The sequence below is a fragment of the Aquarana catesbeiana genome, linkage group LG02 (genome assembly GCF_042186555.1).
Source record: "Aquarana catesbeiana isolate 2022-GZ linkage group LG02, ASM4218655v1, whole genome shotgun sequence".
NCBI lineage: Eukaryota > Metazoa > Chordata > Amphibia > Anura > Ranidae > Aquarana > Aquarana catesbeiana.
This window is the reverse complement of record NC_133325.1, coordinates 24,985,025-25,004,132: the sequence shown is the minus strand read 5'-3', so window position 1 is coordinate 25,004,132 and position 19,108 is coordinate 24,985,025. Positions and strand designations below refer to the sequence as shown.

At 43.6% G+C, this 19,108-nt stretch overlaps 1 long non-coding RNA gene across 1 annotated transcript in view; it reads left to right on the top strand.

Annotated features, from left to right (window-relative positions):
• Window positions 1-2,665, top strand: part of LOC141129632 (uncharacterized) — a 35,304-nt gene extending 32,639 nt beyond the window's left edge. Inside the window, exon 3 of the long non-coding RNA XR_012241848.1 lies at window positions 1,763-2,665. This is a non-coding gene — a long non-coding RNA (uncharacterized lncRNA). The remainder of the gene's footprint in view (window positions 1-1,762) is intronic.
• The last annotated feature ends 16,443 nt before the right edge of the window (window positions 2,666-19,108 follow it).

Genomic DNA, 19,108 nt, shown 5'->3' with positions numbered 1-19,108 from the left:
GGGGGGCACGGGCAGGGGGGAATATTAATAGCTCAGTTTTAGAGAGATTTAGTTGAAGGAAGTGGTGCGACATCCATGCTGATATGTCAGTTAGTAAGTTAGTAATGTGAGAGGAGACTGAAGGAGTGAGGTGAGGAGTAGACAGATGGATTTGGGTGTCATCAGCATATAAGTGGTATTGGAAGCCGTAGGCGGTTATCAAGTGACCAAGGGAGGAGGTGTAGATAGAGAAGAGAAGGGGTCCAAGAACAGAGCCTTGGGGGACCCCCACAGAAAGGGGGAAAGGAGAGGAGGAGACAGAGTTAGAGGTGACACTGAAGGAACGCTGTGTAACCAGGATAGATAGGCAGAGAACCAATCAGCCCATCCGTCAATCAGCCCATCTGTCACAGGCCCACCGCCATCGGTACCGCCACACAGGCTACCAGTACCACCATCGGTACCAGTACCGCCATCAGGCCCACCATCTATACTGCCACACAGGCCAGAGATCTGCCCACCACCAGCAGCGCCAGAACCCAGGAAGAGGAGCCCAGTACAAGTACTGGAAATACACGCCCAACCCAAAGAATCCAGCCCCAGTCCTACCTTCCCGATGCCCTGGCAAACCCCTTATGGTTGCCTGCCAACTCAGGATCCGCTATCATCCCCCCTTTCACCGCACAGCCAGGTGTGCAGCCCAACACTACAAACTTATCTTAAATTTTATTATTTGTTTATTTCTCCAACAAGATTTGCTGCAGACTATGGTGGATCAAACTAATCTGTATGCATCCCAATTTATTTCTGTCAACCCCAATTCTTCCTACGCCCGCATGTTCCAGTGGCGACATCTAACACTGGACAAATTTAAATTGTTTTTGGGCCTTACGTTCAATATGGGGCTTACAAAAAAGAAAGAAGTCCATGCATATTGGTCCACCAACCCCATCCAACACATGCCCATATATTCCGCTGTCATGTCATGATTATGTGTTTTTTCCACTTCAATGACAATTCACAGTGCCCTCCCCGAGATCATCCCAACCACAACAAATTGTACAAAATACGCCCCTAATCAATTCCTTTTCCCAGCGATTTAGAGAAGTTTTCATCCAAGACCAAAAAATGTGTGTGTGGATGAATCCCTTCAAGCACTATATACCAAGCAAGAGATTTATTTTTGACAGTTTTCTAGGGGTACTCATTCACATAAGGGGGGCTGGGATCTGCCTTGTTTAAGGGGGTTTCCAAATTCTGATAAGCCCCCTGCCCTTTCGGACCCCCACAACCACCGGCCAGGGTTGTGGGAAAGGGGCCCTTGTTCTCATCAACATGGGGACAAGGTGCTTTGGGGTGGGGGGAAGCAGAGCACCCACCCCCCCATGTTGAGGGCATGGGGCCTGGTATGGTTCAGGAGGTGGGGCGCTCGCTTCTCCCCCATTTTCTGACCTGCCAGGCTGCATGCTAGGATAACGGTATGGTATGGATTTTGGGGGGGACCCCACGCCTTTTTAAAAAAAAATAAAAATTGGCGTCAAGGTTCCCACTCCTTTTTTTTATGATTTTGTATTGCCGATAATTTTTTTTTTTTTTTTCAGCTGTTAGCGGAAAAACCCACTGACAGCTGATGACTTATTCGTTGTTAAGGACTCAGGGGCTGGCTTCCTGGCCCTGCTCCTTAACAACATATTGACTGTGTGCTCGGGTCAAACTTTTGCTCGGCCCGAACAGTTTACCCAACAATAATGTACGCAAGTGCTGTCTACTTTCTCCACCGCAGGTCGTGATCAACCACACCAGCATTGCAGGAGGGGAGAAAGTCAAGAAGAACATGGTTCCTCTATGGTTTCCTGGTTCACTGGGTAAGCTATTCGATTGGATGCTGCCGGCCCATGTAATTCTAGCAGCCATCTTGGGTCAGGCAGAGCCTATTTAAGGCCCTGGCTCCCAGGCTTGGCATGCATTTCACATGTGGGTAGTGTAGGGACAGGTCACCCATCTGACAGGGAAAGTGATTAGTGACAGGGAGAGGTTCCAGTTGAGTAGGGAGAGGATAGGGATACACCATCCTTCTGGAGACCTCCCCACTTGGGCTTGGACCGGTGAGGCCGCATTCCACGACTCAAGACAGATGCTTATGGCACATCTAGATCTGCTCTGCTACACATTGCTGATATTGCCATGAGTGTTCCTGGTGGGGGTGCCTTCCTGCCGGCTTTGTTGTGAATTACTGGACTGCATTAATACAAGTTCTGTTCTCTGCAATCGGACGTTTACTGCCACCGCACTACACTGCACCCCCCACAAGCAGGACAGAACTAGAAGTCTGACCGCTCATTCTGCACAGTACAAGGGCATGACTACCTAGTCCTCTTCATGGACCGCAAAACAAGGTCCTGGGGGCCACATGCAGCCCACTGGCTACCAGATGAGCAGCCACGACCAAGCAGAAACAGGACAATTTAATCAGTATTCTAACAGAATACAACTGAATGGGCTCCAGATCCTCACCCTAAGTGATCAGATCGCTGGGGTGAGAAACAAGAAAAGCATGGAAGTGACCCTCAGGAAAGCGGGAAGGACTATGACTGTGCATCATTTCTAGTTGGGAAACACTATACAAATAACAATGATGGTTTAAATAAGCTAATTACTTTTATTAGTTATCCAAATTATTGCTGGTTTTGCTGATGATTATTATGATGCTGTTATTATTTTGCTTATCATTTTTTATCTTTGTGGTATAACTGTTCACAATTAACAAGCCATTTCATACAATTTCAGGTTTAGATAGATTCTATGTCGCTATATTTTCATCACTCGGCACAGCCATGATAATAATAGGTAATTGCAATATTTCATTTGTTTCCAATTACAAATAAGTAATTATATTGCTAGTTTTCTAATACAGTGTGTGTGATTAATGTATTCTTTCTTGCCAACAGGGGCTTTAAATTTTGACCGGTGCCCCATGGAGCCGAATATCCCAAAATTGATTATATTGGCTGGGGCACTTTTTTGCCTGGACATTATTATTCGTGCACTTGAATTCAAACATCAAGTTATAATAAGGGAAATTATAAACATAATTAATGTTGGCTTGTTTGTTGCAGGTATGTGTATGACAAATATATTGCACTATATCACAGAGATGGAGATTTATAACTATACAGTGGGGCAAAAAAGTATTTAGTCAGCCACCAGTTGTGCAAGTTCTCCCACTTAAAAAGATGAGAGAGGCCTGTAATTGTCATCATAGGTATACCTCAACTATGAGAGACAAAATGTGGAAACAAATCCAAACAATCACATTGTCTGATTTTTCAAAGAATTTATTTGCAAATTATTGTGGAAAATAAGTATTTGGTCTCCTACAAACAAGCAAGATTGCTGGCTCTCACAGACCTGTATCTTCTTCTTTAAGAGGCTCCTCTGTCCTCCACTCATTACCTGTATTAATGGCACCTGTTTGAACTTGTTATCAGTATAAAAGACACCTGTCCACAACCTCAAACAGTCACACTACAAACTCCACTATGGTGAAGACCAAAGAGCTGTCGAAGGACACCAGAAACAAAATTGTAGACCTCCACCAGGCTGGGAAGACTGAATCTGCAATAGGCAAGCAGCTTGGTGTGAAGAAATCAACTGTGGGAGCAATAATTAGAAAATGGAAGACATACAAGACCACTGATAATCTCCCTCGATCTGGGGCTCCACGCAAGATCTCACCCTGTGGGGTCAAAATGATCACAAGAACAGTGAGCGAAAATCCCAGAACCACACAGGGGGACCTAGTGAATGACCTGCAGAGAGCTGGGACCAACGTAGCAAAGGCTACCATCAGTAACACACTACGCCGCCAGGGACTCAGATCCTGCAGTGCCAGACGTGTCCCCCTGCTTAAGCCAGTACATGTTCAGGCCCGTCTGAGATTTGCTAGAGAGCATTTGGATGATCCAGAAGAGGATTGGGAGAATGTCATATGGTCAGATGAAACCAAAGTAGAACTGTTTGGTAGAAACACAACTCATCATGTTTGGAGGAGAGAGAATGCTGAGTTGCAACCAAAGAACACCATACCTACTGTGAAGCATGGGGGTGGCAACATCATGCTTTGGGGCTGTTTCTCTGCAAAGGGAACAGGACGACTGATCCGTGTACATGAAAGAATGAATGGGGCCATGTATCATGAGATTTTGAGTGCAAACCTCCTCCCATCAGCAAGGGCATTGAAGATGAAACATGTCTGGGTCTTTCAGCATGACAATGACCCCAAACACACCGCCCGGGCAACGAAGGAGTGGCTTCGTAAGAAGCATTTCAAGGTCCTGGAGTGGCCTAGCCAGTCTCCAGATCTCAACCCCAGAGAACCTTTGGAGGGAGTTGAAAGTCCAGCGACAGCCCCAAAACATCACTGCTCTAGAGGAGATCTGCATGGAGGAATGGGCCAACATACCAGCAACAGTGTGTGACAACCTTGTGAAGACTTACAGAAAATGTTTGACCTCTGTCATTGCCAACAAAGGATATATAACAAAGTATTGAGATGAACTTTTGATATTGACAAAATACTTGTTTTCCACCATAATTTGCAAATAAATTCTTTCAAAAATCAGAGAATGTGATTGTCTGGATTTGTTTCCACATTTTGTCTCTCATAGTTGAGGTATACCTATGATGACAATTACAGGCCTCTCTCATCTTTTTAAGTGGGAGAACTTGCACAATTGGTGGTGACTAAATACTTTTTTTTCCCCACTGTACGTACAGAAGGTGCCAGTCTTCCAAATCCCCAAATCATTTACATAACTTATACTTCCCATTAAAGCCTAACTTAAGCTGTTTTTTTAGTCTTGGATAGAGTCGGGAAGAACTAAAAATTCTCTGTTTTTTATGATTTTTTTATCACTTTCTGTCCCTGTGAGTTTTCCACCAGAACAGGAAGACGCGGTGTAATCCTTCCCACTCTACTAAAATGTATTTTTTTCCCCCTGTGTCTATTTGGAGAGATTTCTCACAAATTTAGCTGAGTTGAGCTTTAAGTACACAATCTTTTTTTTTTTTTTTGCTGGTGAGGAGATTGATTTACTAACAATCCCATGTTAGTACAGCGATCTCCCCCCGCTGATCTTTTGTGGTGTGACGGGGGGACGGCCCCCTCACCAGAATACACAGGTCAGCACTCTCAGCCATTGGCTTTAAGCGCTGATCAGATGCCAATGGGCAGACCTTTTTCAGTCATCCCGGCTTCTGTCGGACCGGCTGCCAGACACACGGCCCTTAAGGCTCCATTCACACCTTTGTATTTTGGGATGGCAGCACAATCACTGGGATTCTGCCCGTCATCTCAAAACACATTACAATCACAAATGCAGGTTCACGTAGAATTATTTTTAATCGCTGTGCAATTCAAATGGGTACAACATTGTAATATTCTCTGCAGATTACATTGATTTTAATGTTCACTTTGTTTTCACATAGTATGGAAAAAAAAAACATATGAAATGTTTAAACTGAGAAAATGTAGAATTTTAATAAGGTAAATTTAAAATTTATGGCAGCAACACGTCTCAAAAAAGTTGGAACTGGGCAACAAAAATCTGACAAAGTAATTGGTATTAATCAGGAAGAACTGGAACTAATTAGGTTAATTGGCATCAGGTCAGTAACATGACTGGGTATGAAAAGAGCATATTAGAGAGTCAGATTATCTCAGAAGTAAAGATGGGCAGAGGTTCCCCAATGTGTGAAAAGCTGCATCTAAAATTTGCACTGCCCAAATCATTTGGTGGAGGGGGGATTATGGTGGGGGGTTGTTTTTCAGGGGTTGGGTTTGGCCTCTTAGTTCCAGTGAAAGGAACTCCTAAGGCATCAGCATACCAAGACATTTTGGACAATTTCATTCTCCCAACTTTGTGGGAACAGTTTGGGGACGGCCCCTTCCTGATCCAATATGACTGCTCACCAGTGCACAAAGCAAGGTCCATAAAGACATGGATGAGGGAGTTTGGGGTGGAGAAACTTGACTGGCCTGCACAGAGTCCTGACCTCAACCCGATAGAACACTTTTGGGATGAATTAGAGCGGAGACTGCGAACCAGGCCTTCTCATCCAACATCAGTGCCTGACCTCAGAAATGTGCTACTGATGAACAGACAAAAAACATTCCCATAGACACACTCCTAAAGCTTGTGGACAGCCTTCCCAGAAAAGTTGGAACTGTTATGGCTGCAAAGGGCGGGCCAACTCAATATTGAACCCTACGGATGCCATTAAACCTTTCGCCGCCAGGTCCATACGTCGTAACGGCGGGGTGTATTACACACAATCCAGTGGCTGCAGACACCGGGATTGTGTGTGAATCAAACAGTCAGACTCCTGCCGGTCAGGTAAAAGCGTTCAGGCGGTGCCGCCTTCGCCCGAGTTCTCTCACACACCCCTGGTACTGGCGCCCCCCTCCCGCTCGCGCACTCCCACCATGCTTACCGGGCTCCGTTTGCCCATCGGCGGGCCCGGGACAGTCATGGCGGGTGTTGGCGTGTAGAGGGGAGGGAGAAGAAGGGACACACGTCCGCTCTCCTCCCCTTCTTGCAGTGACCCGGAAAGCGACGTCTCTGACGTCACTTCTGGGTCACCTTCTCAGTGCCCCCGGCTCGTTTTGCAGAGCAAGAATGTTTTGCAATGCGATTTGCATTCAGTGGAATGCAGGGGAGACATTGGGGGTCTTTTAGACCCTGCATATCTCAATAAAGAGAACCTGTCACCAAAAATTCATCACATAGGGGACTGTTTGTCCCCTATGTGATAAAAAAAAAGAGCAATAATTCTAACACAAGACCTCCTCCATAACACTAAACTGATACTACAATACAAGAAGTGACCTGTTTTGACCCAACCGCAACATAAACATGCCTCCATCCCTGTAAATAGAAGAAAAATAGAGAATGGGTATTGGGACTTTGAATGATTTCTAAAAATCCTAACTCGGTTTGCGAGTGTTGTCTTGCGAAACTAGCAGGATTCAGGCCAAAGCGGTGTGCAGTGCCGCTTGTGGCCTGAGGTGGGGGGGCGCCGGAGCCGATCGTCGTCGTTCGGAAATGCACGGAAAGGCCCGAGGACAGTTCGGCTGACATCGGCAAACCTCGGAGTGTTATCCTAATAAATGTAGACATAAAAACAGTTGATGAAATTTATGAATTTAAGGCAAGCTTGACTTGGCATCCCTGAGTGTAGACTTGACGCGTTTCATGGCGTTTAAAACCAATCAGGAGTAGGATGCATAAGTAATGGCTAGAGAATAAAATAGGTCAATCAAGTCTCTGCTAATATGTCATGCTTTCAAGAAGAGAGCAGGATTAGAGCATTTATACATTACCTATGGCAAAGCCCAAGTATGTAGCCCAGTAGTCCCTAAATTGGGTTGTGGTGGTGGTCCCGAATGCGTTGTCTCCCCCGGGGTTGAGACGGGGACGAACCCCCCTCTCCCACAATCATGGACTCTCCAACACATAAGGAGGACCCGGGAGGGGGTGGCCAAGAGGAGAAACGAACAGCCACAGCAACAGGTCAGAGTGTGAGGTATGCACATATGGGACACACGTCAGAGTGTGAGGTATGCACATATGGGACACATGTCAGAGTGCGAGGTATGCACATATGGGACACATGTCAGAGTGTGAGGTATGCACATATAGGACACATGTCAGAGTGTGAGGTATGCACATATGGGACACATGTCAGTGTGAGAGGTATGCACATATGGGACACATGTCAGAGTGTGAGGTATGCACATATAGGACACATGTCAGAGTGTGAGGTATGCACATATGGGACACATGTCAGAGTGTGAGGTATGCACATATGGGACACACGTCAGAGTGTGAGGTATGCACATATAGGACACATGTCAGAGTGTGAGGTATGCACACATAGGACACATGTCAGAGTGTGAGGTATGCACATATAGGACACATGTCAGAGTGTGAGGTATGCACACATAGGACACATGTCAGAGTGTGAGGTATGCACACATAGGACACATGTCAGAGTGTGAGGTATGCACATATGGGACACACGTCAGAGTGTGAGGTATGCACATATAGGACACATGTCAGAGTGTGAGGTATGCACATATGGGACACATGTCAGAGTGTGAGGTATGCACATATGGGACACATGTCAGAGTGTGAGGTATGCACATATAGGACACATGTCAGAGTGTGAGGTATGCACATATGGGACACACGTCAGAGTGTGAGGTATGCACATATGGGACACATGTCAGAGTGTGAGGTATGCACATATGGGACACATGTCAGAGTGTGAGGTATGCACATATGGGACACACGTCAGAGTGTGAGGTATGCACATATGGGACACATGTCAGAGTGTGAGGTATGCACATATGGGACACATGTCAGAGTGTGAGGTATGCACATATGGGACACATGTCAGAGTGTGAGGTATGCACATATGGGACACACGTCAGAGTGTGAGGTATGCACATATGGGACACATGTCAGAGTGGGAGGTATGCACATATGGGACACAGGTCAGAGTGTGAGGTATGCACATATGGGACACATGTCAGAGTGTGAGGTATGCACATATGGGACACATGTCAGAGTGTGAGGTATGCACATATGGGACACATGTCAGAGTGTGAGGTATGCACATATGGGACACAGGTCAGAGTGTGAGGTATGCACATATGGGACACATGTCAGAGTGTGAGGTATGCACATATGGGACACACTTCAGGTTCTAAAAAAAAAGTAAAATAGGAATAAGTGGGTGATGGGAATTGGCAATGGACTAAAAATAAAATTAGGAAAAAATGGTGTTAGGAAATTCCTGGTGTAAGTGCCCACACTGAATGTGTGTGAATGTGAAGGAAATATATGAAAGTTATACCGATGATTACACTTGGAAAAACATATTTTGCCAAGGAATGATTGGGTAATGAAGAAACAAATAAATACCAAAGTGTTGCCAATACACTAGTGAAGGTGTAAAATATTAAGGTGTATAAATGTGTGTATGGAGTGAGTGTGATCCTAAAATAGGGATCGCAATGTGTGTGAACGTGTGTGGTTTTGGTCCAAGGATAGGACCAACCTGGTTACCTGAAGTGTGGCTGGACCCATGGAACCTCTCCTCATGTTGGAATGTGTGGAGTGCACTGCCAACTCGTCCCAGTGGTGTGTCCCTGACCTGGGGCGTGTCCACACCATCATCATGCGTAATCGCGATGGCCGTGTGTTGGGACGGAGCAAGAACCCCCCCCGCCTAAGGTACAAGAACCTCAGCAGGAGTTCATCCCATCCCCCACGCCACACGAGATGGAAAAAGCATTAGCACAACAAACCGTCGTCACTGGACGTCGTGCGTGCGGCGTGCTGGCATGACGCCAAGGTCCAGCCCCGCCCCACATCTCCAAGTGGAGACGGGCAGGGAGGAGGAGCTGGGCGCATCGCAACCCCTGGGGAAGAAAGACCAATATTGACAGGGCTTCCCATCCAATGGGCTGGGCGAGCCAAAAGGAATTAGAAAAAAAGAGCTGAACAGCTCAAAATGTCAAAAAGGTGGAAAAACAGAGACAAAAATATTAATAGCCTGTTATCTAAAAATAAAAATTAAGAATCTGGAGCCAAAGAATGATAATAACTCTGAAAAGAAATGCCAAAGTATTGATTGACTCAGAGATCTAAAGCTGAGTATATGGTCGTTATAATGTGTAGGGTCTGGCAGGTCACCAAGGGAATGGGTGTCTTCCACCCTGTAAACATATAATACAAGAACTGAAAATTTGACGCCATTTTATGGGTGCAAAAAAAAAAAAAAAAGGTTTAGCATGTTGGGTATCTATTTACTTGGTGTAACCTCGTCTTTTATATTTTACCAAAAATGTGGGTAAAGTATTGCGTTTGTTTGCCCTAAAATTCATGTTAGTGTGTTTTTTACTGAAATGTTGCGTTTCCTAGACCTTTGCGGTAATATCGTGTGGCGTAATAAATTGGAAGTACCGCTATTTTATTCTCTAGGGTGTCTGATTTCAGAAAATATATCATGTTTGGGGTTTTGTGTAATCTTCAGACCTAAAATTATTTTTTAAACATGTGTGCAAAAAAAACCCGCAAAAACGGCTCTGGCAGCGAAAGGTTTAGAGTTGATGTGCGTCTATCTCAGTTGAAGATGGTACAGAGGTTTGACGGGCAGGGAGTTCTGGTACTAGACCTGCTCAGTAACGGTACCGGGGTTTTTATTCACAGTAGCCAAGTGAGATGGAATTGTCTTCCTCCTCCTGGACCTCAAAGATCTCAGTGATTTTTGCCCACACACAATCATTTCTAATGACAGTAAATCAGTTGAGTGGTGGCCTCCCTACAACACGGAGATTTTCTGGCCTCAGTGGACATCCAAGTTGCCTATTTTTACATATTCTTGTTTTTCCCCTATACCAACCTTTCCTATGATTTGTAATAGGTGATACATTTGTGGCACTTCCGTGAGAGTTGAACACAAATTCTAGCCACTTTCTTGGCAGAGCTGAAATCCTTGAGGACCTGATTATTGAGGCAGCACTGGGTTGGGATCTGCAATGCACCCTTCAAATCACATTTCACTACCTGCAGAGTTCTGAATGGCTGATAAATTGTCAGATGTCCTCCTTGGTTCTGTCACAACAGCTTTTTGTGCCCAAAAAGAAAAACAGAATACAAGAAAAATCCACCAAGATATATTTGCTCTGCAGTTGAGTGATGAATATGGGCCATAGCAATTTTCAATAGCAGACATGTAATTAGGTGTAATTAAATCCATACAGTAAGTGGGTCCTGCACTTTCTTGCGGCTCCAGTCAGGGCTGGACTGGGACAAAAATGTGGCCCTGGACTTCATCCAGACTGGCCAACTTTAATTTTCCAAACACTTACAAAAACATTCATTCATCATCAGTGACCATGACCAGCGGTGACAGTACATTCATTCATTCATCAGTAGGGATGGGCTCGACCCGAACATCGGCTTTTCGCCAGTTCGCCGAACAGTGAACAATTTGGGGTGTTCGCGGCAAATTCGAAAGCCGCGGAACACCCTTTAAAAGTCTATCGGAGAAATCAAAAGTGCTAATTTTAAAGGCTTATATGCAAGTTATTGTCATAAAAAGTGTTTGGGGACCTGGGTCCTGCCCCAGGGGACATGGATCAATGCAAAAAGAAGTTTTAAAAACGGCCGTTTTTTCGGGAGCAGTGATTTTAATGATGCTTAAAGTGAAACAATAAAAGTGTAATATCCCTTTAAATAAGTCCATTGGCGCCAAACACTGTCACCTCGTACGTCCGTGCGCGCCTGAGTACCGATCGTACGTGCTCGCTCGTACCCCCACGTACCTGCGTACACTCGTTCGTGCTAGCGTGCCTCCGTATGTGTTCGTTCGCGCTAACGCGCCCCCGCACACGCCCACCGGCTCTGACAGTTGTGCTAACAGGACGTTTTTCATGACAGTCCCCCTAAATTCCATACCAGGCCCTTCCAGGAACTGCGATGCGCCCGGCTGCCCTTCCCCATTTCCTATTGGGGTGGGGATGGGCTCGGCTGTGCCGCATCGGTGCCACGCCTCCCGCAGCATCACTGACATGGTGTCTGCGTGCCAACACGTGGTTTACTATCGGTGCCGTTATCCATGTCTTTATGGACCTTGATTTGTGCACTGGTCCAAATCCTTTGGTGGAGAGGGGATTGTGGTGTGGGGTTGTTTTTCAGGGGTTGGGCTGAGTCCTGACCTCAACCCCATAGAACACCTTTGGGATGAATTAGAGTGGCAAGCCAGGCCTTCTCGTCCACATCAGTGCCTGACCTCAGAAATGCTCTTCTGGAAGAATGGTCAAACATTCCCATAGACACTCCTAAACCTTGTGGACAGCCTTCCCAGAAGAGTTGAAGCTGTTATAGCTGTAAAGGGCGGACTAACTCAATATTGAACCCTCCGGCCTAAGACTGGGATGGCAATAAAGTTCATGTGTGTGTAAAGGCAGATGTCCCAATACTTTTGACAATATAGTGTATTTGCAAATGAAAATCTCCCTTAAAACTTGTTTAGAAAAATAGACTATGAGTTGGGACTTTTATTATTATGGACTTGAACATTTTTTAAGTGACAGGTAGTGAGAATTTCATTTTTTTTTTTTATAAACTGTAAAATGTTCCTAATTAGTTAAAGCGGAGTTCTGCCGGAAAAAAAAAATATTAAAAGTCAGCAGCTACAAATTCTGCAGCTGCTGACCTTTAATATAAGGACACTTACCTGTCCAGGACGCCCGCCATGTCGGCAGCTGAAACCAATCTGTCCGTCGGCTCTCGGGTGCTGCCGCCGCCATCTTCAGTGTGGGAATCAGGAAGTGAAGCCTTGCAGGTTCACTTCCTGGTTCCCTACTGCGCATGCGCGAGTCGCGCTGCGCGTCCTCACTGGTCCCTGCTGTCTTCTCGGACCCGTGTGTCTCCCAGAAGACAGCGGGGGAGGACAGAGTAGGCCCTGGAAGTGTCTCGGGTCACTGCAATCACCGCGGTGATCTATGCCAGGAAGTGGGAGCAAATAACTGTATATTATACAGATATCTGCTCCCTCCTCCCCCCTGAAAGGTGCCAAATGTGACACCGGAGGGGGGGAGGGGATTCCAACAAGTAGAAGTTCCATTTTTGGGTAGAACTCCACTTTAATATCACATATCCTGCTTCTGTGTGCGGGTCTTGTCATCTTTAGAATATTCCTTTCTTTTAGAATGGATCCCAATTGGAAGTGCCATGTAAATGTAAGATGTGTTGATTGCGAGTCCCGACATGAGCAGACATGAAGCTCCGGGATGGATTATGTGGCAGTGAGGTGACACCAGAGTCACAATCACTGCATTATTATAGAGGTGTCACCCAGCAGGGAGCTCTGTACCATGTGGGGTATACAGAGGAGGAGAAGATCTTAGTAGCGGGTATACAGAGGTGGGTTTGGGGCAGTGCCAATGCCAGGAAAAGAATTGAACATGTAATGAGAAGGTGAAAAGACTTTCTACCATTGTGTTAGAAATGTAGAAATGTGGAAGCTAAAAAATCTATCTTAGTATTGGTCTTCTATGTTTTTTGCTGTCTGTGTTTTAGTGTAGAATCTCATTGTACAGGACAAACGTTTCCATTTATGAAAGATGTGATCAGATCCAATATTTTTCTTCTCATTCTAGGAAGTATCTGGCTGTTTAAAATTTACAAAGTCACCCCAAGAGACTGTGACAACATTTTACTTTATTGTGCGTTTGTGATCTTTCTCTATCATGTCGTTTTGGGTGTCATATGTATAGCCTGCGTCGTCCTGAGCTGCAGTGGATGCCTCGTCCTGAGCTGCAGTGGATGCTGCTGGGTGTGTGTCCTCTGCCTGCAATGGATGGTAAGGATTTTAAAAACAACATACATAAAACACATAAGGATCTATTGGGAGATGTGGGAATGGTAAATGAAATTGATAATGGACCCTGGCCTTATAGATTCTGATTGGACACAATGAAGAATCCTGAGATTTAGTGCAAATTAACCACTTCAGCCCCAGAAGATTTTACCCCCCTTCCTGCCCAGAGCGTTTTTTTTTGTGATTCGGCACTGCGTCGCTTTAGCTGACAATTGCGCGGTCGTGTGACGTTGTACCCAAACAAAATTGACATCTTTTTTTTTCCCCCCACAAATAGAGCTTTCTTTTGGTGGTATTTGATCACCTCTGTGGTTTTTATTTTTTGCGCTATAAACAAAAAAAATAAAAATAACGACAATTTTGAAAAAAAGGCAATATTTTTTACTTTGTGCTATATAAGTATCCTGAAAAAATATATTAAAAAAAAACACATTTTTTCCTCAGTTTAGGCCGATATGTATTCTTCTACATATTTTTGGTAAACAAAATCGCAATAAGCGTATATTGATTGGTTTGCCCAAAAGTTATAGTGTCTACAAAATAGGGGATAGATTTATAGCATTTTTCTTTTTCTTTTTTTTTTTTTTACTAGTAATGGCGGCAGTCAGCGATTTTTATCATGACTGCGACATTATGGCGGACACGTCGGACACTTTTGACACTATTTTGGGACCATTGCCATTTATACAGCGATCAGTGCTATAAAAATGCGCTGATTACTGTATAAACGACACTGGCAGGGAAGGGGTTAAACACTAGGGGGCGATCAAGGGGTTAAGAGTGTCCTAGGGAATGATTCTTATGCCATGTACAAACGGTCGGACTTTCCGACGGAAAATGTGCGATCGGAGCTTGTTGTCGGACATTCCGATCGTGTGTGGGCTCCATCGGACAGTTTCCATCGGCATTTCCGACACACAAAGTTTGAGAGCAGGACCCAAAACTTTCCGACAACAAAGTCCGTTGTCGGAAATTCCGATCGCGTGTACACAATTCCGACGCACAAAGTGCCACGCATGAGAAATAGTGGTTGACCCTGCACTACGATATCTATCAAGCACAAGGAAGTGGCCCCAGTGGTGAGGTCCAGTAAATGGATGCCCCAGTTATAAAAAATGAAAAGAGATATATAAAGAGATGTGGAAAGGAGAATTGCTGCCTCTACATAATACTACCACCTTGGTGGAGTATACAAAATGAATGGTAAGGTGTAGAAATGTCTCTATTCTCCTCCTAATAATTGAACTCTACTTTTGGTTTAACACTACTCCTATGTAGAGGTATTAAGATGTCAAAATATAAGATAGAAATATAGATGAAGTGAAGCTGAAAAACCCGGTGTTATACCCTCTGACTTATAGAGTCAAGCCCTAGGCCAGAAACCAGCTCAAAAATCAAAGGATTTGGTGTAAGGTGTGTTGCACCCCCTGCCTGTCACAAAGCTAGTGGATGTGTGCAAATGGTGCAATTTATTGTTCCTAGTAATATAAAATTGTGCGATAAACTAAACATAAAAATGTATGCCAAAAATCACAAAAAAAATGAGTGTGTTACACCCTCTGGTGGGTGTCAAAGTGATGGATTGGACCCATGCAATAATCATGCAGCAAACAATTTTATGTTCCTAGTGATATATATAATTGTGTGATGGACTAGAAAATAAAAATGTACGCCAAAACCCACAAATTGAATAGATGTGTTACCCCCTCTGGTGGGTGTCAAAGTGATGAGTCGCACCCATAAAATAATCATGCAGCAAACATATAATGAAACAAAGAATAATGATAAACTAGAAGTGTTACACCCTCTGGGAATAGAGGATGTTTAAAGAAAAACACTTTTTGCAAACAAAGTAATAAGTGTGTTTGATCCTCTGTATCAGAATTCAAACCATAAACATATAAACCACAAATGTAAATAGTGAATATTCCATAATAAACAGTTAGATATTGAATATAAAATATTCAATATGAAAAGTTTTTTAAAAAAGTGGAAAAATAGTCCAACTGTTTTAAAAGTGACTTTGTGCTTCAAACTGTGTTGAGTGACTGTTCAGGTTTAGTGCTGATTATTTTCTCTCAGGTGACAATAGTGCCAGGTGACTTTTCCGTGCTGGTAATCTATGGCACTCACCAGATAGCATTACCCTCCAGGGGTATTAGACATTCACCATTTTAGCCGCTGTGTAGCTCTCTGGAGCGTGCTGGATGGTCTGCACATCAGAAAATTGGCTTTCCAAGTTGTCACATGCAGGAGAGAGGAATGCCCATAGCTTGATATTATATAAAAACCTTGATTTTTAATATAGGTATATAAATATATACTCACATTGAGTCAGTAATTTACATGCAGCATTGAAATAGAATAAAATGGAGCCGGCAGTGTATACAAACGACCGCCGCTCCGACCAGAAATGATGCGAAGACGTACGGTACCGCCCTACGCGTTTCATCATCTGGAGCGTCCATCTTGCTACACCTCCAGTCTATTTATAGGGTGTAGTGTCCCTATGACGCTCGCGCTAGAAAAAAAACCTCTCGGCGGCCATTTTGGGATAGATTTTGTAGACCGAAGCCCGCTAGAACCCAAATATTGTATCTTTACAGAGAAAAGAATACAGCTGCCATTTTCGGGTAGATTTTTACAGACCGAAGTCCTCTGAAAAATGATGTGTTATTGCAGATTCAAATAATTCATGTAGTACTCTGTTGCAATGTATATGATATACGCTGACACCTTATCTGGCATATGAAAATTGGCCGTGAATGGCCCTAGATTGCAAGCCAGAAATGAAATATGATGTCAGTGTCAGTAAATTAATATATAATTGCGCCATGGTATACGGGACACTACATGCTATAACCAAATATATCTGTACCAAACAATGTCAATTTATCCATAAAAAACTAAAAAAAAACATATATGATAGAAATAACCCTGTACATCTGTACTGACCAGATATTTGGGTAACCACAGATAAGGAAAATAATTTTTGGTAAATATATAATTTACATAAACAAACTGACATTGAGAACCTCCCAACATAAAAGAGCATATATGTGTACGTAGGTGTGTGTGTGGGGGAAAGCAATTGGAATTGCATATTAGAAAGATTAGTAAAAATAGTAATTTATTAAAAATGTGTTAAATTTTTAATTATTATTTATTAAAATGTAATTATTGTCCCCAGTGTGCATATATAAGTGCCCACCCCATGTTCATGCACACATACCCCCCTGTCTGGTCAGTACAGATGTACAGGGTTATTTCTATCATGGTTTTTTTTTTTTTTTTTTTTTTTAGTTTTTTATGGATAAATTGACATTGTTTGGTACAGATATATTTGGTTATAGCATGTAGTGTCCCGTATACCATGGCGCAATTATATATTAAGTTACTGACACTGACATCATATTTCATTTCTGGCTTGCAATCTAGGGCCATTCACGGCCAATTTTCATATGCCAGATAAGGTGTCAGCGTATATCATATACATTGCAACAGAGTACTACATGAATTATTTGAATCTGCAATAACACATCATTTTTCAGAGGACTTCGGTCTGTAAAATCTACCCGAAAATGGCAGCTGTATTCTATTCTATGTAAAGATACAATATTTGGGTTCTAGCGGGCTTCGGTCTACAAAATCTATCCCAAAAATGGCCGCAGAGGTTTTTTTTTCTAGCACGAGCGTCATAGGGACACTACACCCTATAAATAGACTGAAGGTGTAGCAAGATGGACGCTCCAGATGACGAAACGCGTAGGGCGGTACCGTATGTCTTTGCATCACTTCCGGTCGGAGCGGCGATCGTTTGTATACACCGCCGGCTCCATCTTATTCTATTTCAATGCTGCATGTAAATTACTGACTCAATGTGAGTATATATCTATATACCTATATTAAAAATAAAGGTTTTTATATAACAATATCAAGCTATGGGCATTCCTCTCTCCTGCATGTGACAACTTGGGAGAAAGCCAGTTTTCTGATGTGCAGACCATCCAGCACGCTCCAGAGAGCTACACAGCGGCCAAAATGGTGAATGTCTAATACCCCTGGAGGGTAATGCTATCTGGTGAGTGCCATAGATTACCAGCACGGAAAAGTCACCTGGCACTATTGTCACCTGAGAGAAAATAATCAGCACTAAACCTGAACAGTCACTGAACACAGTTTGAAGCACAAAGTCACTTTTAAAACAGTTGGACTATTTTTCCACTTTTTTAATATTTTTTTCATATTCAATATTTTATATTCAATATCTAACTGTTTATTATGGAATATTCACTATTTACATTTGTAGTTATATGTTTATGGTTTGAATTCTGATACAGAGGATCAAACACACTTATTACTTTGTTTGCAAAAAGTGTTTTTCTTTAAACATCCTCTATTCCCAGAGGGTGTAACACTTCTAGTTTATCATTATTCTTTGTTTCATTATATGTTTGCTGCATGATTATTTTATGGGTGCGACTCATCACTTTGACACCCACCAGAGGGGGTAACACATCTATTCAATTTGTGGGTTTTGGCGTACATTTTTATTTTCTAGTCCATCACACAATTATATATATCACTAGGAACATAAAATTGTTTGCTGCATGATTATTGCATGGGTGCAATCCATCACTTTGACACCCACCAGAGGGTGTAACACACTCATTTTATTTGTGATTTTTGGCATACATTTTTATTTTTAGTTTATTGCACAATTTTATATTACTAGGAACAATAAATTGCACCATTTGCACACATCCACTAGCTTTGTGACAGGCAGGGGGTGCAACACACACCTTACACCAGATCCTTTGATTTTTGAGCTGGTTTGAAATCCGAGTTTATCACTTTTTCCAAGGAGAGTAACACCACTACATAAATCTTTCTGGCCTAGGGCTTGACCCTATAAGTCAGAGGGTATAACACCGGGTTTTTCAGCTTCACTTCATCTATATTTCTATCTTATATTTTGACATCTTAATACCTCTACATAGGAGTAGTGTTAAACCAAAAGTAGAGTTCAATTATTAGGAGGAGAATAGAGACATTTCTACACCTTAAAGTTCCACGCATGCTCGGAATCAAGCAGAAGAGCCGCACTGGCTATTGAACTTCATTTTTCTCGGCTCGTCGTACGTGTTGTATGTCACCGCGTTCTTGACGTTCGGAATTTCCAACCAATTTTGTGTGACCGTGTGCAAGACAAGTTTGAGCCAAGATCCGTCGGAAAAAATCCATGGATTTTGTTGTTGGAAAATCCTATCGTGTGTACAGGGCATAACTGTAGGGGGGATGGGCTACCACTGACATGACAGTGATCACTGCTCCCGATGACAGAGAGCCGTATATCCCTGTCATGTCACGAGGTAGAACAGGGAAATGTCTTGTCCACAAGGTTTAGGAGGGTGTCTATGGGAATGTTTGACCATTCTTCCAGAAGAGCATTTGTGAGGTCAGGCACTGATGTTGGACAAGAAGGTCTGGCTCGCAGTCTCCGCTCTAATTCATCCCAAAGGTGTTCAGAGGGGGTGAGGGATGAGGTGTTGTATCGGGGGCGAGGGATCCGGTGTCGTGTTGTATCGGGGGCGAGGGATCCGGTGTCGTGTTGTATCGGGGGCGAGGGATCCGGTGTCGTGTTGTATCGGGGGCGAGGGATCCGGTGTCGTGT